This window comes from Sinocyclocheilus anshuiensis, unplaced genomic scaffold (genome assembly GCF_001515605.1).
Source record: "Sinocyclocheilus anshuiensis isolate Anshui unplaced genomic scaffold, SAMN03320099.WGS_v1.1 scaffold396, whole genome shotgun sequence".
Classification (NCBI taxonomy): Eukaryota; Metazoa; Chordata; class Actinopteri; order Cypriniformes; family Cyprinidae; genus Sinocyclocheilus; species Sinocyclocheilus anshuiensis.
Window position 1 is genome coordinate 417794 of NW_015558623.1, and position 25596 is coordinate 443389.

The following is a 25596-nucleotide window of genomic DNA, read 5'->3' on the forward strand; positions in this document are numbered from 1 at the left end:
AACAGGGAAAGCTGTCAGCTGTGTGGATATTGGAAATATCGTTAACAATTCTCATTTATAATCATTACTAATATGGCTTCTTCTTAGTCTATATGCTGTGATCTGTTAATGCGTTAACTTCATATTATTTGAAGCGCACTTGCCGTCCAGTAATCGCAAAAAGCTTTGTGCTTTGTTACTTTTTAATAAACAAAGTATCAGCTTTAAAATGATTCCAAATTCATAACGAAATTCAAACAATAAATACAGTTTTGTTTTTGGCGCTCTTTAATGCAGCAGGTGCGATCGCTTTAGCGCCTCAGTTCAAGCGGCAAGTGAACCCATTTAATCTTTCTCTTTACTACTATAGTACGTAATAAACACGAATTTTAAAGGTAGGCTATTTTATAAGAGAGCCTACAGTACAACTTACTGAAGTGTCTCATGTAAAAGCTCATTCAGTGTTTCAAACTGCGGAAAACGTGTAAAGCTTGTAAACATTGCAACGTAATATAGGCTACATTTACCTCAGAATAACCATTCGGTGTCCCTAAACTCATCAGTCAGCTAGAAGAAGAACTATAAAGAGGATAGTAAATACGCTATTGCATATTAATATTTTTACTAAGAAAAACAGACTGAAAGTGTGAAAGACATACACTTAAAAATAAAGGTGCTTAAAAGGTTCTTTACAGAACCATTCCGTCAAAGGTTCTTTAAAGAACCATCTCTTTCTCAACTTTTTATAATCTGAAGAACCTTCTTTCGCCACAAAGAACCTTTTGTGAAATGTAAAGATTCTTCAGATGTTGAAGGTTCATTATGAAACCATTTAGACATAAAAGGTTCTTCTATGGCATCGTGAAAGGTTCTTCAGATGTTAAAGGTTCTTTATGAAAGCATTTAGACAAAACGACATGGCATCTTGAGGAACCTTTTATTTTTAAGAGTGTTTGACAACATTTACAGGATGCATTGAGGAGGAGCCCAAACTACACTCAGTGGCCAAGTAATGCTTATGGTCCACGATATTGGTACAGATTCTGTGTAATGAACAATTCTTTGTGACTGTATATTTCAATAGTTGGAAAAAACATTTAGTTCCCACTTTAAGTGAACCTTAGTTCCCAGGTCATCTACAAGATGGATTAAAATGCTGATAAAGTCAAGAAAAGATTAGACATAAACACATGACAGTATGACTGAAATGTTAAAGTGTAATAATAATAATAATAATAATAATAATAAAATAAATAAAACACGTTTATTCTGTGGCACCTAAAAAATAATTTGGCGCCTACGTTTTTTTTCTTATAGGAGTAGTGGTCGACCGATATATCGCCACGGCCGATATTTGGCATTTTTCAAATATCGGCATTGGCCGATAAGTTTTTCTGTTTGGCCGATGCGTTCGAGGCGGGACTTTTATTTTGATGGCACCTGAGCAACACACAGTGCTCACATTCTCCCTCTTGTTCACCGTCGTCGTTAACAGTTCTGTCTAATACGGATAAAAGTCTGTCTAATAATCAAAACTGACCTGCATGATCGCGTGTTCTCTACCTGACTTTCGGTCCGTGCAATTTGAATACTTTAAACATTAAATTCGTGATTTCAAATTATGCTGCGCTTTATGCCATTTGCCCACTGTCATATTCATGTCATTTTCACTGTGTGCTGTATGTAAAATGAGTGTTACCTTGGCTTTATTTGAAAAAATATGATTCCCAATGCACACAAACTTCCCAGAATACTGAGTGCTCTGTTGATACAGTTTACTTCCTTTTTAATTATATTTTTATTAAATATTTATTTATTTGTGGAAAATACTTTGTCATCTAAAGTATAAGTATGTTTATTTTACAAATTAATTTTTTAATGCATTTTAAAAATGATTCCATTTCAAGTTTCTTAAATATTAATGAAAATAAATACAATTATATCAGCTTTATATCGGCCATCGGCCACCCTGCTTTCCAAGATATCGGCATCGGCTGTCAAAAAAACAATATCGGTCAACCACTATATTGGAGCCAATGGCTCCTTACTCTATTTTTTTGTCTGGAGCCCTGTACACATTAAGAGTAGAGGCTTTCGGCATAATGACCTTATCAAGCGTCACTTATGCAGTCCGCCCAGCTTGACAAGAACACGTCCCACCGAATGATTTGTGTGATAAGTGACGTCAATTGTGCAATTATTTCTGTTTGACTTTTCAGCGGTTCTGTAGTCATTATTAAAAACAACTCTTTTTTTTTTTTTTTTACTCAGTTTAAAAAGGTATTAATTTAATAGGAAAAGCATGAGTTTGATTAATGCATGTACTCCAGGTAATCTTGAGCTGCTTATGTGGGTGCCGCTGGTTCAGATCTGACATGCAACAATATATTCTGATTGGCCGTGAATCGTGATTGTCACATCACAGAGCAGTGTGACATTCGGAGGGGTTGAATAGCTAAAAAAAAACCTGCTAGAAAGCCTGATCAGGGCACATTTGATAAGGATTATTTTTTGCTGCAAAACTATGTTTGTAATGTCTGTGACATCAAAAAAGCACCAACAATGAGGTCACTGTAACAAGGAAGTTGAAAACAATAGCCATTGAAACAACATGAAGAGATGTGTTTTATTTGTGTGTGATAAGACTCCTAATGGTCCTCCTCTGATACCTTTGCTTCTCCCTACACTCAAAAACACGAATTAGATCAATAGTACTACCACTAACCAACATTAGCAAATTATATTTACCTAATTACTATTTATATTTTTATTTTATTTATTATTATGTATTTTATATGTAGTATTATTATTATTAGTTTTATTAGTTTATCTTATCTGTTATTTTGCAGTGGAATTGTAAAAAATAGCATAGACCTTAAATATCAGTTCTAGGGCTATCAATTTAACATTAATTGCATTTAATTAAAATAGTACGTTTATACATTTAATCATACCTGCTTTACCTTACATAAATTATGTTATAAGGATTTTTATATTTTAAGTTATGTAACGTGGAATGGGTAAGGAGGGCTTTTCTTAGTAAATATTGATATATGCATTTAATTGTGATTTAATTGATCTGAAAATAGTGTAATTAAATCATTTTTTATATCATATCTACTTGAATAAATGCTCAAGTGTGATATGTAAAAGCAGGACTCTTACACTACCATTTAAACGTTACTTTAAAAAAAATATTCCGCAAGGATGCATTAAATTGGTCAAAAGTGACAGTAAAAACGTTTGTTACAAAAGATTTCTATTTTAGATAAATGTTTTTTTTTTTTTTACTTTCTCTTCATCAAAGAACCCTGAAAAAAATTTACCAGTTTTCCACAAAAATATTAAACTGCACTGTTTCCGGTTGTTCCCGATAATAATAAGAATAAATATTGATAATAATAAGAATAAATATTTATTGAGCAACAAATCAGATGAGAATGATTTCGGAAGGGTCATGTATCACTGAAGGCTGCTAAAAATTCAGCTTTTCCATCACATGAATACATTTTTAAAATGTAATGATATTTCACAATGTTACTGTTTTAACTGTATTTTTGATCAAATAAATGTAGCCTTTGTGAGCACAAGAGACTTCTTTCAAAAACATTTGTAAAAATCTTTCCGGCCCCAAACTTTTAAATGCTAGTGTGTTTTTTACTGCATTCATTTTTCATCGTTGTATCTGCATTTTAACTGATGTGCATGATTGGTGTATTTTTCCACCACTGAGTATTACACACACACACACACACACACACACACACACTCAGGCTTCCTGCTGTGTCCACAGTAGTGCACGCAGCCACAGCCACGCATGCGTTCGCTCACTGCAAGGCTGTTTGAAAGCCTGGAGGCAGATTGAGATGAACTCGTGTATTATTTTCCACTTTGAAGCAGTTTCTAGTGCAAACTCTTTGGTGAGTCAGACAGCAATAAAAGATTTAGCTTCACCTGGAGGCTGCAGTCGTGGACCTGTGTGGCTGAGATCTGGCTCCGCTCCCACTGCAGAAGAGCCATAATTCCACCCATTTATCTCCAGTCACAGATCCCTAATCAAATGAGAACAACTGTACCTTCTTCCTCCTTGTTTTTATCAGTCTCATCTCATCTCATCGCTCTGCTTCTCCTTTCTCCATCCAGTCTGCAGCAGCATCCCTGACAACATGAAGGTCCACCTTCTGAACAGAACTGCACTTGTGTTGACCTGGGACAGACCGTCAGCCATCTACCACCCACCTATAGTGGGCTTCCTTGTCTCCTACAGCTGGGTAAAGGATGAAATGCCTTTTGAGAAGACCTTCACGCAGAGCAGCGAACACAGTACGGTAAGGCTCCCGACAATGAAAGGCAAAGCAGTCTGATCATTTCAGAAGAGCACATTCACAGTGTCAACCACCGCAAACCTCATTCCCTCAGTCATAATTATTTTAGGCCTGGTTTTAGCTTAACCATTTATTCAATCACTGTGAGGAGGGAACATTAGACTGAAGTGAACTGAAGTGGCGTAAGCACTGTTAGACGTTTTTCATCCTTTGGTTAATAGAGATGAGTCTCAGTTAAATATTGTAAAAAAAAAAACTGAGCGTTAATTGTTCATATTAATGTATTATATTCTACCGTTCGTTCGGGGTCAGTTAAGATATTTTTTAAGAAGTTAATTATTTTATTTAGCAAGGACACTGATCAAAAGTGAGAGTAAAGATATTTATAATGTTACAAAAAATATATATTTTAAATAAATGCTGTTCTTTATAATTTTCTATTCATTAAAAGAATCCTGAAAAAAATAATGTATCATGGTTTCCACAAAAAAATTAAGCAGCACAACTGTTTACAACATTGATAATAAGTAAAAATGTTTCTTGAGGAACAAATCCGCATATTAAAATGATTTCTGAAGGACCATGTGACACTGAAAACTGGAGTAATGTCTGCTGAAAATTCAGCTTTGCCATCAAAGCAATAAATTACATTTTAAATATGTTAGAATAGAAAACTGTTATTTTAAAGTAATGTTTAAATGATTTTAAACAATATTTAACGACATTTGTTTTTTACTGTTTTTTGAACAAATAAATGCAACCTTGGTGAGCATAAGAAACATTCAAAAAAAATCTAACCGGGCCTAAACTTTTTCGGTAGTGTATATAATTTATTATTACTAATATGCTGATACATTTAAAGTATATTAAAATATGTCATTTTAATTTTAATGTCAGATTAACAATGAGTTATTTAGCTTTACTTGAAATTAAGTTTGTTTCATGGATTTTTGCATTGGCTTCCCAAAAAAAAAAAAAAAAAAAAAGTTGCAGTACCACTATGGACCCCTTACACCAAACACGACGTGACAAGAATTGCTTTAATTTATTTTCGAAATCTGAGGTAAACTATCGGTTGTTGCTTTCAATATGGCTATAAAGGTCACGCAAAATGATATTCAAACTCATGTCAGACACTTTTAACATTAAATAAAGCACATAATCAGTACCTGAGATGATCATTGTCATCGTCACAGAAATAGAAACCGTTTCTAAAATAGGAACTTTGCGTGTCGCCGTCGTGGCTGGTTAGGACAAAAACTCTGATTAACATGGAAACGATACCTTTTATGGTGTGTCGCAGCATTGCGCCGCGTGTAGTTAGGACATGGTGTTAGGGTGTCACAGACCCCCTGCTGAAGACTCTTGAGCTAGATAGGAGTGTAAGATGTAATGGAACACCTCCGCTATTACAAATCCAGGATCTCAAGACGTGTTCTAGTGCCCAGACTTGTTGGCAGTTATCTACAATGAAAGAGAATAAAAAAGACTGTAGCAGACACTGTTTTACGGGACAGATGTGAGGACTGCAGGGTGGCCCGATTGGCATTATGAGCATATTAATTCATTTAATTTGAACATTTGAAAATCTATATAAATTTGACCCTTGATACAGCAACTTAAGCATGATGTCAAAACCTGTGGCGGGAACCTTTTCTTCTGCATCCCAGCATTCCCTTATAATTCTGATGGATGGACTGCTCTCATCGATTTGATGGACTTGGACAGCATTTTGTCTTTCTTCCCTCAAGTCTAATGAATGACTTACACCCATGTCTGTCAGTCACCTTATTGGAGCGGCCTTACACACACAGTATCCATAACAACAAGACAGTTTCCAGCCAGCTGAAGGAACTTTTTCTGATGAGCGCTGTCAGTCTTTTTTAGCCTTGGTCAAATTAGATTTGGATTTAGTTGAGGGATATAAATGCCATGGTTAAAGTCCAATTACTTTCTTTCACTCTACATTCCATCATGACTCCCTCTTTTTTTTTGCCACTACATTTACATTTTTATTTCGATTTTGAGCCCAGTCACAATGTTGTGCCAGCAAATCAAGACCAACTTTGGGTATATGAAATTCAAATGAATATCTATCTATTTCTGGGACACTGAGGATCGCTGAAAGTTGGAGCAGAACATTGCAATAAATAAGTGTCATTTTATACAAATAATAATGGCAGATGTCAAATTTGCTTTGACATTTCGGTTTTGGAAAATAAGATCTTGTCAGATTTACATCCGCTCACTCTGTGTTGTGTAATGAGGTTTTTTAATTTGTTGTGTAGCTGTTGAAGGGACACTCTGACTGTGTCTAACATTCCCAATCAGTAGATTAGACTTAATTTTGGTGAACTGAAGACAGCTTGAAATCAAAATTGGAGTTTTGTGGTGTCTTTTAGTTTTGAGGCCATCTGTACACCAAAAACTTTTAGCAGATATATATCCGCATTGAAAATTTCCAATCTCTTCCTGGAAAATGAACTAAAATATTAATGCTGTCATCTCTTGCTCAAGGTTTAGTACAAATTTTTTGTCTAATGAAATGCTCTCAAACATGCAATTGCAATGACAAATGTTTCAAAAATGTACAGCCATTGCTCTCCATTATAAAACAATGGTTATTTTGTTCTATACTGTTGTATAGTGCACGTTGTCAAATGTACACTAGTACCATTCAGAAGTTTGGGGTTGATAAGATTATTTAATGTTTTTGTATGAAGTCTCTTATGCTCACCAAGGCTGAATTTATTTGATCAAAATTAGAGGAAAAACAGTAATATTGTGAAAATTATTACAATTTAAAATAGCCGTTTTCTATTTGAATGTAAATGTAATTAAAATGTAATTTTGCATTCATTACCCGAGTCTTGAGTGTCACATGATTTTTTAGAAATCATTCTAATATGCTAATTTGGCACTCACTTCTTATTATTATCAGTGTTGAAAACAGTTGTGCTGCTTAATATTTTTGTAGAAATCATGATGCATTGTTTTCAAGGTTCTTTGATGAATAGAAAGTTCGAAATTACATTACATTTTTGTAACATAAATGACTTTACTGTTCATTTTGATCAATTTAATGCATCCTTATTGAACAAAAATTTATTATTTTCTTTCAAACAATTGAGGGTTTATATGGGTATTCCTTGCATGCTGAAAATGTGCATAGTGTACATTACTGCAAAGGTAGTATGAGTTATTCTGAAGGTATCCAGTTTCTATTCCTGCCATCTATGTGTTGTACTGTTATTAAAATGTATGGTGTGTCGTATGTCTCCTGCAGAGGGCAGTCATCACACTCGTGTCTCCAGATGTCTTGTATCTGTTCAGAGTGCAAGCTGTATGTCAGAGAGACCAGCGCAGTGACTTCAGCCAAACACTTTTATTCAAAGGTTTGTCTGAGTTTAAGCGGCTTTCTGTTCGTAAAAATTCAGCATGATCAATTGCTGCTATTCAAGTCCTTCATTAGAACTGATTGTCATGCTGTGTGATTTATTCTTCAAGCAAACACCACAAGGATATTTGAGGGCACAAGGATTGTGAAAACTGGAATGGTGGGTAACTGGTTTGTTTTTTTTAATAAGGCCTATTCACACCAAGGATTATAACTATAACAATAACGATAAAGGTATAGTTTTAAAAATCCTTCTAAAATTTAATTGCAGAGTTCACAGCTATAATGATAACGTCACAGAGAAACAAGATAATTGGAATCACTTTCACAACTAGTTTTTCCAGCTGATGAACCATAAAACATTGAAAGCCGCCTATCAGAATCCATCCAGCTTTAAAGAGCTTGAGCATTTTAAAGCGGCAGACGACAGAGCTGCAGTGCATGCTTATAATATCAGAACGTTATTGTGTGTTGGTGTGGACGCTAGTATAGTTATCTTTATAGTTATCGAACTTAAGCCAGTTTATTGGTTTGTTTGCGCATGTTAGAGTATTGCTTTTCTTTTTCCACCCCATTCTAGCCCACAGTTTCCCCCGCCTCTTCGGCAGACATGGCCCCTATAAGCTCAGGCTCCTCTACCTGGACGTCCGCCGGCCTCCCGTTTTCCTTCGTCTCCATGGCAACGGGAATGGGGCCTCCATCCAGTGGAGGACAAGCCACTGTAGCATCTGTGGTGACCAGCACTCTGTTGGCAGGACTGGGTTTCAGTGGCAGTGTGATTTCTTCCCTGCCAGGGTCGTTTTGGCCAACCCACTCTACAAACTCAGGCCCCACACCCACTCAACATCCAGCCACTCCCACTGCCGAAAGCACCCCATCTGACAGCAACATCCTGACCTCTGAGGACAGCACTGAAGCAAATAACAAACAGGAAGATGACCGTGAAAGAGAGAAGAAAGAGGAAGAAGAAGAGGAGGAGGAGGAAGAGGAACAGGGAGAAGAGGAGAAGAAAAAAAAGGGGAAAGATGTGACAGTCAAGGACAAAAAGCAGGACAAGACGGTGCCACGAAAACCACCTGCCCCTGTCCCAACTTCAAAACACAGGGAGCCGGGTCGGGAGAGGGCCGATGTTAACACTGAGAACTCCACATTAGCCCCTAGAATTGTGGAAGAGCAGGTGCCTCGTTCCACAGAGAGGCCTTCTGGTGAGGATTCATCAAATCCAACATGGCTGGAGGATAATGACACTGCAGACATGCAGCTTCCCTCCAGCTCGACAGAGACCACCAAACTCACCAATGAGGAGAAGGCACACTGGCCGTACTACATTCACACTGGTAGGTGAGCTACAGACTTGCAGTCTAAAATGGACAAATAAACCGTACTATTAAAATTAATAAGTTGTGCCAAATTGTGCCCAAAAAAAGAATTTACATGACCTTAAATTATATTAAAATATATATTCATATATACTGACTAGTGAAATATAAAATGTTAAAATGTATTAATACATAATGTTCAAAATTTTAAAATAAATAAATAAATGCATAATGTAAAAAAAATGTTTTTGAATTTTTATGAAAGAAATTAAGTTTTATTCATTAAGGACGCATTCAACTGATTAAATGGACAGTAGACCGTTTTACACTGTTACAAAAAAAATCTATTTCAAATCAATGCTATTCTTTATTTGAAAAAGAATTCTAAAACAACTACTGCGATTTTCACAAAAATATTAAGCAGCACAACTGTTTTCGGCATTGATAATAAGAGATGTTTCTTGAGCACCAAATCAGAATATTAGAATGATTTCTGAAGGATCATGTGACATTAAAGACTGGATTAAGGACTGTTGAAAATTCAGCTTTGCTATCACAGGAATAAATTACATTGTAAAATATATTAAAATAGAAAACAGTTATTTTAAATTGTAATAATATTTCACAATATTACTGTTCTTGTAGTTTTGATCAAATATGCAGCCTTGGTGAGACATCTTTCAAAAAAAAAAAAAATTACCAACCCTAAACTTTTGAATGGTAATGGATGTAAATATTATGATGAAATAAATATGTATTAAAACTGTTTTAAAATATATAATAACATTTTATTAAATAGTATAAAATATATAATAACAACAAAATTAAATAATATAAAAATAAAAATATAATAAAATAAATAATCAGAAACTGAATATAAAGTTCTATGTAATGTAATAAAAACTGTACATGGATTATTGTAAATGTATTAATTTTTGAATAAATTACTGAATATGTATGAATGCAACTGCAAGCATTTACCAGAATAGACTTTGTCCATCTAATATAAAATGGTTTAAAACTCTGCCTTTTGTATTTGTTACCTTGCTGTGGTCTCCTTTGACCACCATGCAGAGAGGAACAGCATCTCCACTGTCACCCGAGACCCCATGTCTTCATCCAGCCGGATGGAGTGGATCATCCCCCTGATGGTGGTCTCTGCCCTCACGCTGCTCTGTCTGATCATGCTGCTGGCTGTCCTGGTCTACTGGAGGTAAGACACTGTTGAAAAACCACAGTTTGTAAGGCAGAGATGAATTGGTTATTGACCAGCACATTGATCTTATGTCATCTTGGGCCTTTCTCGCGATCTTAAGAGAGAAGATAGCATCTAAAATCAGTTCTGTTCATCTGCTTTCCTTATCTTGTAACAGCTTCCACATTCATCCACCTCATTTTTGGAGCTTTGGGTTTTTTGGTGGACGAATGCATCACCTAATTAATATTCATGACAACATGTTTTGTGAAGTAGATCTGTCTGGTCATGGTTGTGGCTGGTTTGTAAACAGTGTAAGGTCGCTCTGACCCCTGAATCCACACCTCATCTACCTCTTTCTACTCCATCTTACTGGCCTTTATAAACCTGGCTCAGCTCCCTGGAGAGTCCCAGCCCCATCTGCCCGCCCTCTCCTGGACCGCTCTCAGCCCTGTGGAAACTGAATTAAAATCCTCCTATGGAGCTTCCTGCCAAATACCACCATCCTCCTGTTCAGTCTTGTGTTTGTATGTGAGCTAAGAGGTTGCGGGCCCCCTAGGGACCATGAGTCTTGTGTGGAGGGACCCAGCTGTGCTCCAATCTGTGAAGCTGACTCTTTGAGTGTATCATTTAAAATGTGAACACACAACAGCAATGCAACATTACATTAACAGATAAAAATGAAAGCTATTATATTTCAAATGTTTGTATGAAATTATATAAAATTATTTTAAAATGTTATTTTTTGTATTTTATTACACTAATATTTTCAGTGTTATTTTTTATAATATTTACATATTATCATAATATGTATTACTATTTTGAATTTTCACTTTTATTTTTGTATATATTTATATCAAATTTTTTTTTGTAATTTATTTATATACTTTCAGTTTTCTTTTTGATGTCATTTATTTTATTTCAAATTCCATTTTTTGTTCTAGTAATTTTAGTACTTCAACTTAAACCAATTTCAGGTCATTTTTTTAAGGTTTAAGAAGTTTTTCATCAAATATTCATATTTTATTTGTTATTTCAGCTTTATTTCAATCACTGAAAACAGTTTTTAATAGTTTTAGATTTAGTAATTTTAGTACTACAATTAAGCTTTTTTCTGGTAGTTGCCAAGGCAACTGTTCTAATTTTCATTCAAGTCTAAGTTCAAAATTTTCATCTAATATTCATATTTTATTTGAGATTAATTTCAATCTTTAATGGTATTCATTTTAGTACTTACACTCAAATTTGGATTTAGAACTTTATTTAGATTTTATACCATTAGATTTTATATTTCAGTTATCTAAAACAATTTTTAGAGCTTTTAGTTTTAGTTAACAATACCAACACCAGCTTTACATGGCCTTATAAAGCACCGCTACATTTTTTAGTTTTTGCCTGCAAGTTTCCAATTGCAAAACAATTACGTCAGCAGACAATTCATGGATCTTGAAAGGAAAAGATAATAGCAGTTTGATTTGATCACTTGATGGCTTTATAAGAGGTTGATCAGTGACAGTTAAAGTGAATGAAAGACTGTTTGCACGGTAATCAATCTGTTAAGTGAGTGGAAGAAAGACAAGTGACGAGATGCAAGTGCTCCCCCGAGAACGTGAAGGCATTCGTCTTCGTCAAGACATCACCATTGTCAAATTTCAAGAACGTCAAGAACAAAGCCACCGAGCGAACAAAAGCCATTCAAAAGATATTCCATTCTCGTTTTCTCATAGCTGGAGTTCATGCAGGGTGTTTACCAGAAAGTATGCAATTATTTGCTTCAAATGAAGTTATGATGTTGCCAAGGCGATAGGCTAATGAGAGGTTTATGTAGGCAAGGTTCCATTTGGATGGCTCAGAGGCTTTCAGTCTGCTCAGACTCACAGATGCCCATTAAAGACCAAAGATGCTCCACTCATCTCCACGGTACATTTCTACACGTACGCATGAGATCGCCTATGAGTTCAAGCAATTTCAGAGTTGATGCATAGACGCAGATGGGGTATGATAAGAGGTTATATTTATCTTTTTACCATTCGCCTGTTGTGCATTCTCAAGGATTAGATCGCAGGGTCCAAAACTTCACTGAAGGACCCTTCTACACCATTAGTCTAACGTCTCTAAACACACGAGAGATCCCCCATCATAAAAAGGTCATTAGTGTAGGGTTCCTGTCCCCCCTTGTCCTCTCTCCTCAATCCCCCAGCCCCCTCCTCCTTCATCGGAGCTCAACGAACCTTCAGACAGTTCTTTCCTTTCTTTTTATCTCACCTCCCAAGGATGAGTAGCATCTGCTCATTGCTCTGCATAAAGTACAGGTAGGGGCATGCTTATACAAATGCTTCATGGGAATTACATGAAAGTATGTCTTTGATGAGGGAGTGGGAGGGGTCTGTTTTTGTGCACTGAAAAGGAAATAGATTTTTAAAAGATTGATCCCAAAGCAGCAGGAGTTGCGTGTGCAAAGTTTGGCTGGATATTTGGTATCATCACTTTGCTGTTCATGTATATTTTATGAAACCTACAGTGAGAACTAGACGTTTGTGGGTGTCTGTATTAGCTAATGCATTGTAATTATGAAAATGAGCCAGTGATAGGCTTTATTATGCATTATGAGTTTGCCTAACTTTATTTTAAGGATCTTGAATGTAATTACTGTCATGCTGTTATATTCTTAATTTGTTGCCGTTTAAAATTTTCCAATTATTAAAGACAGGGTGTAACGCAATATAAAGAATTAGTTAAATGCATTTATCATTTAATGCATGATTTATATTAATAATGATAAGCTGATATATGTCTGCCGAGCTGATTCATTCATCCGATATTTAGCCATTTTGTGATTTTCAGCATCAGCCGATACCATACACACTTGTACAATTAACAGAAGTGTGTTTACAGCCATGTACAAGTATATTGTACGCATTTTCTTTTTTCAAATATTGAATTTAAGCCCCGTTCACACCAAGAACGATAACTATAAAGATAACGATATTAGCGTCCACACCAGCGAACGATATCGTCTGTTTATTCTAAGCGCACGCTCGTCTGCCGCTTTAAATTCTCGAGCTCGTTACAGCAGGATGGATTCTGATTGGCTGTCAATTTTTTATCGTTCATCAGCTGGAGAAAAATCGTTTTGAAAGTGATTCCAACGATATCGTTTCTCTTTGTCTTTATCGTTGTAGTTGTGGTGTGGTGTGCTATTCTTTAATATTGAGAACGATTTCTAGAACTATATCTTTATCGTTATCTTTATAGTTATCGTCCTTGGTGTGAGCGGGCCTTTAAGCTAATTCATGTTAACAAAATTAAGTTATTTTGTGAAAATAAATACTTTAATAAGTTAAATTGAATAAAAATAATAATTCATAAATAGACAAATTAATTAATTCAAATTAATTTTGCTTAAAACATTTTTTAAATCAACCAAAAGTCAAAAGGGCAGAGATATTGCACATTTTCTGTTTTCAAATATTTTATTATTATTATTGCTATTTTGTGACAATAAATACTTTAATAATAATAATAATAATAATGTAAATAAAGTAAAACCATTTTGTGTAGAATTCGTGTGATTGAGTTTTATTATGTTTTTCGGTTTTTATTATGTATCATGTCATACATGTGTACAGTATATTTAGGCAGTATGCTTGGTATACTCATTCTTTTGTAGTAATGGACTGATATCAGAGTTGAGGCTAAAATTCTAGGCTATTTCTTGAACAGAAACACGGGTCAAAACAGCACAAACAAGAGTGTACATGACATTTAAAGTGGTTTGTAAATTAGACACTGATGTTAGATCACTTAACAACAAATCTCAGCAAGCAGGAGGCTTCCTCAGAATTAAGGAGCTGTCTAAAATCATCCTGATTAACCTGCATTCAACTAACCGGGGGACCGTTTCTGTTCTTAGGAGATTCTTCCAGACTGCACATTTGTATATTGAAGACAGGAACTCCCCCAGAGTGATCCACAATGACAGTTTCCCCATCCTGTCTACAGCAGGTGAGTCGCTAAACAAACATAAATGAAAATACAATGTGCTGCAAGAGCTTTTATTTTATGTAATTTCATAGGAGTTCTTTAGTTGTGATTTTATCAGCAAAGGTAATCCTACAATGGGAGGCAGCTGTCTATTTAGAGAGCAAAGCAGCTCGATAGGTTTTGACATGGCTATTTTGAATCTGAAATGGATCAATAAGATATAAGAAAGCATTACAGCAGAATGAATGAATGTTGTTTATACATTAATATAGTAAAAAATAATGGATGAAATTATATTAAAACCCAAACCCTTACTACCGTTCAAAAGTTTGGGATTAGTAAGATTCATTTTATTTTTGTTAGAAATCATTTTATTTTGCAAGGACACATTAAATTGAACAAAAGTGACAGTAAAGAATTTATAATGTTACAAAATATTAATGTAGAATTTTGAATTTCATATAAATGCTGTTTTTTTCTATTCATCAAATAATCCTAAAAAAAAAAAAAAGGATCATGCTTTCAACAAAAATATGAAAAGGCACAACTGTTTCTTGATCACCAAATCAGCATAAAGGTCATGTGGCACTTAAGACTGGAGTAATGGCTGCTGAAGCATCACAGAAATAAATTACATTTAAAGTATATTCAAATAGAAAACAGTCATTTTTGTAAGAACATTTCACAATATTTCTTATAGTACAGCCTTGGTAAGCATAAGAGGCTTCTTTCAAAAACATTCAAAAAATTACAGACCCCAAACTTTAATACAGAGTACATTTCTCCATGGTGCTTTGCTCAATGTTCACAATGCTCTTGTGGATAAGGACTTTCAAGCTCAGATGATAGGTTTGTGTGGGGAAGAATATCTCTTTTGTATTTCATTGCAAAATTAAAGTCATATTGATTTTGAACTGCATGAGGATGTGTAAATAGCGACAGAATTTTCATTTTGGCTGGACTCTTTTAATGATAAGCATTCCTATATTGCGGTTTTCTCGGTTGTTGAGTGGATGCATATTTTATGTTCTGTATGGTACTGTTTGTCAGCGGGCGAATGGAAAGTCTGATTGCTCACTTTGGGGTAGTGCGTGATTTTCTAAAATTGCATGAACTGCTGTCAGTATTGCCACTTTTTTCTCTCTCGCCCTCTCTCTCTCAGTTTCTTTCCTCTCCTTCTGCCTCCTCATATGACTCAGTGCAGCTCTTGACTGACAGGTCTATATAACTGTAAGCCAAAAGAAGTAAAACTAGCCATTAATGTTTATGAGAACTCCGTTTGAGGTGATAGTTTACTGTCTCTGCTGTAATAGAGAAGTCATCAACAAGCCCTGTTAAATTGAAGAAGTCGTCTGTCTGTGCATGTCTCAGTGATTTAATAAGACAGAATCTTTTCTGTTAATTGCATAGACACTGAATACAGAGTGGGGGATGGATTGATGTGTGTTTGAGCATCCTTCACAATGGCAAAGCAGTAAATGCTCCAGGGGATTCTGGTCTTTTTTAAATATGGTCCCAGCTGTTTGCTGCCCAAGGCTGTAGTGAACCATACCTTTATAAGGCCATTCTACGTGACAATAGACCATCAGTCCAGTCCCTTTCTTTGATAGATCACTGATGAGCTTTCTATGACACAGATGTGACCACATATCATCACTCAGGCCACAAAAGTAGGGCGGATGGATTTTGGTTCAAAGTCTTTTGTCATTTGGAACAAGGAGAGAAGCTTTTATTTTCCACAAGGGTTTGTTCCTTAAAAGTGAAAGTGGATATTTTGAAATGACAAATATTCATTAAATTTAAAAAGTCTTGAATTAATGAATAGTTTGACTAATTAATGGAAAAAAAACCAGCATACATTATCATATGCAGTCACTAAAAATGTATGCTAATTGCATTCATCTGATGATTTGGTATATTATTAAATATTCTGTAAATATATATTTTGGTCTATTTAATGAAAATATACAAGTTTGGGATCAGTAAGTTTTTTTTAAGGTAAATGAATACTTTTATTCAACAAAGATGCATTAAATTGATCTACATTGTTACAAGTAAATGCTGTTCTATTGATTTTCTGTTTGTCAAAATATCTGGGAATCCTATTAAATCAAATAATATCTGGGAATATCATGAATCACGGTTTTCACAAAACTATTGAGCAGCATAGTATGCATTATTCAAAATAATTACATAATATAATAATGTATTTGTATTGGGGAATAATTTAATTTAACATTATAATGTAATACTAAGTTTATATTTTTAATTATTAATCCCTGTCCCCAAATATGAGAAAGATATATAATATTTTTATTTTATTTTATAATTTAATACTGTTTAGATTTTTTAATTTTAGACATCTATCCCTAAATAAGAGAAAAAAATAATTAATATTTTAATTTACAGTGCCCTCCACTAATATTGGCACCCTTGGTAAATATGAGCAAAGGTGGCTGTGAAAATAAATCTGCATTGTTTATACTTTTGATCTTTCTTTAAAAAAATTCACAAAATTCTAACCTATCATTGAAGTAAAATAATGGAAAGTGGAGAAAAAAATCTCATTATGAAATAAACATTTTTTTTTTCTCTAGTTCACGTTGGCACCCAATTATTGCAACGTCCTTTTCCCAAGATAACAGCTCTGAGTTTTCTCCTATAATGCCTGAAGAGTTTGGAGAAGAGATCAGAGACCATTCCTTCTTACATTGTAAGATTTCTAACAGAGGCAGTCAGGTTTAGATTTTTTATCTGCTGGTATTTGATAAATCCATGATGCCATGTATCTGAACAAGATGGCTCTTTTTTTTTTTAGCTTCGTCTGACTATAGAAGCCAGTCCCATTTGAAGTTCCAGTTGTGTATGGCAACTGAATATGCTGGATTTTGTTTTTGGATGAGCGAGGATGATTTTTCTTGAAACCCTCCCGAACAACATGTGATGATGTAGGGGCTGTTTGATATATAAATTTTTTAGGCTTTCTGACCTCAAGACTCAGTTAGTCTCTGCAATTGTCCAGCTGTGATCCTTGGAGAGTCTTTGGCCACTCAAACTCTCCTCCTCACCGTGCATTAGGACGATATAGACACGTCGTCTTCCAGGCAGATTTGTAGCATCTTTAGTTGATTGGAACTTCTTAATTATTGCCCTGATGGTGGAAATGGGGATTTTCAATGCTTTAGCTATTTTCTTACAGCCACTTTCTATTTTGTGAAGCTCAACAAGCTCTTGTTCTTGTTCTTCTTTGGTTCTACTCCTTGTGATGGATGATTAAGGTAATTATATATCATATTTATTATCCTGTGGAACAGGAAGTCATAGCTGGACAATTTCATGCTCCTAGTCACCCTGTTGTGCTAAAAAAAAAAAATGTAAATATGAATGGCAGATATTTTACTCGTAAGAATTTCTAGGGGTGCCAATAATTGTGGCCAACATGCATTGTAGAAAAACAATTATTTCATAATGTGAGTTTCCCCCCAATTTCAATTGTTTTACTTCAATGAAAGTTTAGAATTTTGTGGATTTTTTAAATGAAAGATCAAAAAGATAAACGATGCAGATTTATTTTTACAGCCACCTTTGCTCATATTTACCAATGCTGCAAATATTAGTGGAGGGCACTGTAACATTATAATTTATTACTATATTTTTTTTTATATAAAGCCCTATTTCTAAATATGAGACCATTTTAATAATTTTATTTTTATTTCATATTATATTTTAATACTAAGTTTATAATCTTTTAATTATAAACCCATGTCCCTAAATATGTGGAAATAATAATAATAATATTTCGGGTGTTTTTAATGCATTTATCATCAATTTATATCAAAATGTCTGGCTTTAAATTGTCAGTTGTAGTGTGATGCATGTATGGTTTGTGTTTCAGATGACCTGGAGGCTGTTTCAGTCAGGCAGTTCATCAAACACATCATGGAGCAGTACTCCAACAACCAACATGGCTTTTCTCAGGAGTTCGATGTGAGTATGGTCTTTGTAGTTGGAGCGTGTGAGAATGTGTGTGTATGTGCTCTGTACGTGCTCCCAGTAGCACAGAGGCACAGATGGCTATGGCAAAAGGACTAATTAAAGAGGAGCGCCTCATTAAAATCACTCCTCTCGCTGGAGGAATCTATGCAGGAATGCAGGGAAGCTTGAGTCTGCTTCATGCCCACAGCAAACATTTACAAGATCAGAATCCAATATGGACACATCCAAAAGCAAGACCTGCATCTCTTAAAGAAGATTTACTTAAAAACTTTGACAATTACCAGTATCTGAGATGCAGGAGGTATCAATTCGTTACAGAGGTGCTTTGTTTTACAGATATAGAATATCTGTCACTCACTTACGGCTCACTGGGGAGCTAATTATTATGCTTGCGTATAAAATGTATTTAAAATTGCATTGATGTGACAATAATTAAATGATTTGGACAAATGGGGCAGTTTATGTAAATTCTAATCAAAGTGTGACTAATTACTGGAATAATTAACTAATTATTTTGTAAATGAGTCTTAAATAATTTACCAATAATATGGTCAACAAAATTTCAACAAACCAGTTTAACAGGACTGCATTCAGATTAATCTAAATATTAATCTGTTTAAAAAAAAAAGAAAAGAAAAAAAGTTACAACTGTCACAACCTCACATATAACCCATGCAAAATCTAGTTATCATATTAGAGGGATTTTTTATTTTTAATCCAAGTTGGTGTAAAACCTGTAGACAGTCGAATTAAACATTGAATCGTGTTTTTTTTTAATTGCTGATACTGTTAACAGTTTGTCACATGGGAAATAGATGGTGAAAATGGTGAATTGGTGTGTTGTTTACTACACTTTACATCTGTGTATTCCATACTCACAGAAATCATGCATATTGTGCACATATACATGCTCTAAATTGCAGAAATAGGATGAGTAGCATAGTAGTATGCGATTTTGGACATAGTGTAGTCTGTGAATTATAATAACTGCAAGTAATAATTTGAAATCACACCTTCCCTGCAGGAGGTTCAACACTGCACATCTGAAATGAAGATTACAGCAGAACATTCAAATCAACCAGACAACAAGCACAAAAACAGATACATCAACATTGTTGCCTGTGAGTTGATTATTATGTGGCAAACATGAACATTTACCTTCTTAATCATACTGTGAATTCATCTGTGATGAAGTGCTAGCAGTGTGCAATGCAAGATGAAGATAAAAGATATTAACATCCATTTAATATCTCAAATTCTGATTCAAATGATACATAATTTATTGCTTTTTAATTCCCAGATGACCACAGCAGAGTGAAGTTGCAGCAACTGTCTGGGAAAGACTCCAAGCACAGTGATTACATCAATGCCAACTATGTAGACGTAGGTATTTTATTACTAAGTGCATGCTTGTTGCTTTAATGTTTGTTTTATAATTAAATATTCTCCCTCTCAGGGTTATAAAAGACACAGGGATTATATAGCAGCTCAGGGCCCTCTGAAGTCCACATTTGAGGACTTTTGGAGAATGATCTGGGAACAGAACACCACTGTGATTGTCATGATCACCAACTTGGTGGAGAAAGGCAGGGTAAGTGATGAATAACCGTTTCATTTTTTAAAACAGACCATGCTTCCACAAAGTTTATTTAATACGCATTAGCATAAAAACGATTTGAGAGTTACGGCAGAGAATTTGAAGGAACGGTTCACCCAAAAATCAAAATTGCTGAAAATTTACTCACCCTCAGGCCATCCAAGATGTAGATGAGTTTAAGAAATTTAGCATTACATCACTTGCTCACCAATTGATCCTCTACAGTGAATGGGTGCCATCAGAATGAGAGTCCAAACAGCTGATAAAACCATCATAATAATCCACAAGTAATCCGTAGGACACTTCTATGTGGTTTTTAACTTCAAACCATTACCTTCCGCTAAAATAAGAGTCATCTATGCATAATGCTTTCACTAGTGAACGATCGTTTGAATCAGTAGAGAAATACGCACAGATTAAGCATTGTTTAAAAGTGAAAACAGTCCAAAAACAGTACTAAACAATTATGTTGGTGGATTTTGATGCGAATGCACAACAGGGGATTGACTTTTTCACTGGAGGAAGTGCTATTATGGATTATAGACTCATATTTTGGCCAGAAGCGACAGTTTAAAGTTAAAACGTCTTAATGATGCATTTGTTTCTTGCAAACGAGCAGTTTTACATTTCACAGTATGTTAACTGATGGACTGGAGTCATGTGGATTATTGTGATGTTTTCATCAAGTGTTTGAACTCCTGACGGCACCCATTCACTGCAGAGGATCCACTGGTGAGCAAATGGTGTAATGCTAAATTTCTCCAAATTTGTTCTGATGGAGAAACGAATGCATCTACATCTTGGGATGCCCTGAGAGTATATTTTCATATTTGGTTGAACTATCCTGTTAATGTAGATGTTGATGTTTTAAAAAGCAAAACAGAAGATGCTTTTGTTGTTTTTACAGAGGAAATGTGATCAGTATTGGCCATCAGAGAACAGCGAGGTTTATGGGAACATAATGGTGACTCTGAAGAGTACTAATGTTTATGCTTACTACACACTCCGCCATTTCATCATGCGCAACACCAATCTGAAAAAGGTGCGTTTGAGCATTTGTAACTGTTTACAGAGCATTGAAGTTGATTGAAGATGCTGCAATTTGACCTTTGGCTTGACTCTCCCAGGGTCAGAAGGGAAGGCATAATGAACGGCTGGTTATCCAGTACCATTACACACAGTGGCCAGACATGGGCGTACCCGAGTATACACTACCAGTCCTCAAATTCATCTCTCGATCTTCAGCGGCCCGTACGCCAGGCACAGGCCCTGTTCTAGTTCACTGCAGGTACTGTCTGCTATGGAACTAAACTCCACCCACTAGTGTGTGAAACGTGTTGTACTTTCCAACTGTGCAAGGCTTCCCACCCTTACATCATTTTCAGCCGGATGGTTGGAAGTGTTAGACTCTGCTTTGTAGCAAAATGAGATGTTGTTTTTATCAAACCATCTCTTTCTCTGTGTCCCACAGTGCTGGAGTGGGCAGAACAGGCACATACATAGTCATAGACAGCATGCTGCAGCAGATAAAGGACAAAGGCACTGTCAACGTCCTAGGATACCTCAAGCACATCCGAGCTCAGCGCAACTACTTGGTCCAGACTGAGGTTATTACCTGTTTGATTTATTACACTATATTTCCATATACTCAAAACGCACACTCAAATCATTCACCTTTGCTGTTTTTTGAAGGTAATATTAGTGTACTGATTACTACATACTACATACTATTTGTTAAATTTGTATGTGGAACTATGTAGCATGCAATTAAAAACAATTCCAAATGTAGTGCACTACATTTTGTCACATGACCTCATTATTTTGCGTGTTACATATAAGGGTTATTTTTGTTAAACTAAAACTATTCAAAATAAATGATTTATTTGAAATAATGCTGAAATTAAATGTAAATATTAGATGAAAAACAAATTAAATGGAAACTAGAAATGTTGCCTTGGGTGATTGAAGTTGAAACACAAATTAAAAACTGACAAAAAAGAGAAAAAATAATAAATTACGTCTAGTGATATCAAAAAAAGATGAACGCTGAAAATATAAAAATAAAAGCTCATTTAAAATATTAAAAACTATAATACTAAAAATAAGTAATAATACTATTCATTCAGAATTTAATTCTAATTTATTAATTGTATTAATCATTCTAATAATATTAAAATAACACAGTTGCATATATAGCATCCAGTTAATAGTTATTTTGCATTTTGTGTATTTACTTTTGGCAATCCAGTCAAATGCAAGATCAATTCAAGTGCACTGCATTGTGGGAAACAGTATGCAGTGTTTTTTGATTGTATTCTGTGGATTTTGGCAAATGTAGAAGGTCATTTGGGTATAATAAGCATATAGGACATTTACATACTGTTTGCACTCTACATACTGCATACTGGAAAAAATAGTATGAGTAGAATTGCAGTATGCCATTCTGAACTTAACCATATTTTGTTATTTGCAAATATAATGTTGAGATATCACATGCCTAATGCAACATATGTGTGACCTACAGGAGCAGTTTATCTTTATCCATGATGCATTAATGGAAGCTGTGCTTGGCAAAGACACTGAGGTGCCTGTCTGGCAACTCCATAGTTATGTCAACAGCATTCTCACCCCGAGCCCCACAGGACAAACACGCATGGACAAACAATTTAAGGTCTGGACTTAGTTGTGGCTCTATGCGATTGTATTGAGATGTTCATTTTCTCAGTTAGACAACTAACTTGCTCCTCCTTGTGGACGCTCTTGTAATTGTTCCTCCAGTTGTTGACGCAATGCAATTCTCACCTCACTGAGTGTTTCAGTGCCCAGAAAGACTGCAACAAAGAGAAGAACCGAACCTCGTCGGTCTTGCCAAGTGAGTCGCTAAACCTCCTAAACCCATATATCAAAATCAGCACTCCAGCTTCATTGCCAATATGGATTTTGCTGTATTCTTAGTATACAGTGTAGCACAGTGTGGTAGCACCATTTTTTTTTTTTTTTACAATAAATAATAGTTAAAATGCAAAAAATTGTTTTTTAATAGTATAAAAAAATGTACATCTTAGTTTTTTACTATATCTACTTGTATGTGTGCTTTACAGTATATTTACTGCACTGTACTGATTTCTAGATCTACTTTTCATATGATATATTTATATTTGTATGTATGTGTGTGTATATGTATATATATATATATATATATATATGTGTGTGTGTGTGTGTGTGTGTGTGTGTATATAGAAAACTTATATAACGGGATATTTTTGTATTATGTATTTACTGTTATAGTATTTATTAATAATTTGAATTAACCATAATTTTTATATTTTCAGACTAATTTTAGTTTAAATTTGAATGATTTTATGTTTTTTTATATTTCCTATATAAAATTATATTTATTAGCTTTTATTTTATTTCAGTTTTAATTTAAGGTTTTAGTACTTAACTTATTTAATTCAGTTAGTTGAATTTAGTTTTATTTTTTTCTAATTTTTTTGTAATCTTTTTTTTTAATTACCAACTATTTTAATGTAGTTTTCTTTTTCATTTTAATTTTGATTTTTGAATTTTGTTAGCAACAACAACACTGCAAATCCTAATAACCATTGTTACCAAATTATTTCCATGGGAAAAAGAACAGAAATATTAAAGGGATTTGGCCATTTTTTAATTGCTGAGTGTATAATTGACTTCTTCTGGAAGATTAGTTTTAAAAAAACATAAGGTGATGAAGAATGGTAAACGATAGCATTTTTAAACACTGACTCAATGAATGATACAGTACAAGGTTTGGTTTGCTGTGACGGTTATAGTGAGTTGTTTATCATTGATGTTTTGCCCCTCAGCGGAACGGGCTCGGGTGGCACTAGCTCCCCTCCCAGGAGTAAAAGGAACCGACTACATCAATGCCGCCTACATTATGGTACAGCACTAAGAACATTATACATTGTTTTGGATCACATTTAATAATGCATGAAACATGAATTATTTGTGTAATTTAAACAGCTCCTTATCTGCTTGTCTCAACACAAGCTGTGATTTTCTTTTAGAATGAAATCAATGTTTATCCACTCACAGGGCTATTACAGGAGCAACGAGTTCATCATTACCCAGCATCCTCTGCCCCACACAACCACAGACTTCTGGAGGATGATCTGGGATCATAATGCTCAAGTTATTGTGATGTTGCCAGACAACCTCAGCCTTGTGAGTACAGCGTTGAAGAGCTACTTATGAACATGAGTTTTTCATGCTGCCTTATATAACTTATGTTCTTTTTATACATATTCAGCAGGTTGTGTTAATGCACTCTCAAACATTTCATACCAGCAGGTTATCATGGCACTTATCTTTAGTGTTCAATTGAATTATTACGTTATATAATACCGAGTTAACTTTTTTTTTTTTTTTTATATATAAAGAGCACCCTTTATTCAAGACATATTATATGGAAATAGGTCGTTTCTGGTTTACAATATATTACATAATTTGTTTAACATTTATTATAAAAATAATTTGTATTTGCTTGTAAATGTATAAATATTAAATGTGGAAACATGCTCAACATTTATTAATTAGTTGAATCTGTTAACGTTATATAAGTGGATGATATATGATATGATATAATATATGATAAGATATGATATATGATATGTGCTATGCCCTGCTCTTCTTTTTATAGACTGAGGATGAATTTGTGTACTGGCCCAGCAGAGAGGAGCCCATGAACTGCGTAGCCTTCACTGTCACCCTCATTAATACTGACAGACTCTGCTTATCTAATGAGGAGCAACTCATCATCCACGACTTCATCCTAGAAGCCACACAGGTACCTCAGTCACAACACAAACATTACTCTTAAAGGCAGGGTAGGTGGTTTAAAGCCTCTTTACATCCCGAAGTTAAGTGGTCTAAATGTATTTATATGAATTTATATGGTCTGTGGAAGGGGCAGGACCATAAAATGTTCATCCAATCATATCCCCCGGCCCGAGTGCTACGATAGGCTGTCTTACCTTCCTGTCAACATGTGTATTTGCATACCTCTTCACACCATGTTCACGCAGACATGATAGGTCATCAGTGCATTCCATTACGCTATTGCAGACCGAGCCAGAATGGAAGGCGTTATTATTGTAATATTATGCGCTCTGTACTGTAATGTTTTCTCACCGGTGAATGAGACATGAGGTAATCTGATGGTGTTGCATTCAACCCTTCACCAATGCCGTCTCTCATCGTGTCACTGGGGTTAGCCTCTGATCTGCCTATGCACATTCATGTGTTTTGAAGGAGGCGTGGCTTTGGAGAGTGTTTTGCAGGGAGGGTAGGATCTTATGCTTTCAAACTATCTTGCTGTTGCTAAGCCTCTCCCGAAATCACCTATCCTAACTTTAAAGGTTTAGTTCACCCAAAAATGAAAATTAGCCCATGAATTACTCACCCTCAAGGCATCCTAGGCAGGGGAGAGATCAAAACAAAACAACGGTCACCATTTAGAAGTACAAAACGAGGATTTGTATAGAAGAATGTTGGAGGATTTCGATATAAGCCAAGAGGAGACTTGTTTTGCTTTGCTAAAGTAAGGAAAATTTGCTTCCTTTGCTCCTGTAAACAAATGTTGGTTTTCACGAGACTCACCGGCGCATGCGCAAGGCTGAACTCATACGTCATCAGCCCAGAGCTGCTTCCATGTACAACTGTTGGCGCAAGCTACATTAAAGTGATTATTATGTTTTTGAATATGGATATTTTTCTTACAAAAATGCATCGATTCGTTACAGGAGGCCTTTGTTCACCCCCCA

The 25596-nt window shown here is 35.0% G+C and overlaps 1 pseudogene; it reads left to right on the forward strand.

Moving 5' to 3' along the window:
* The window catches only part of LOC107680709 (receptor-type tyrosine-protein phosphatase gamma-like), a 100873-nt pseudogene that overhangs the window by 73691 nt on the left and 1586 nt on the right, over positions 1-25596 (forward strand).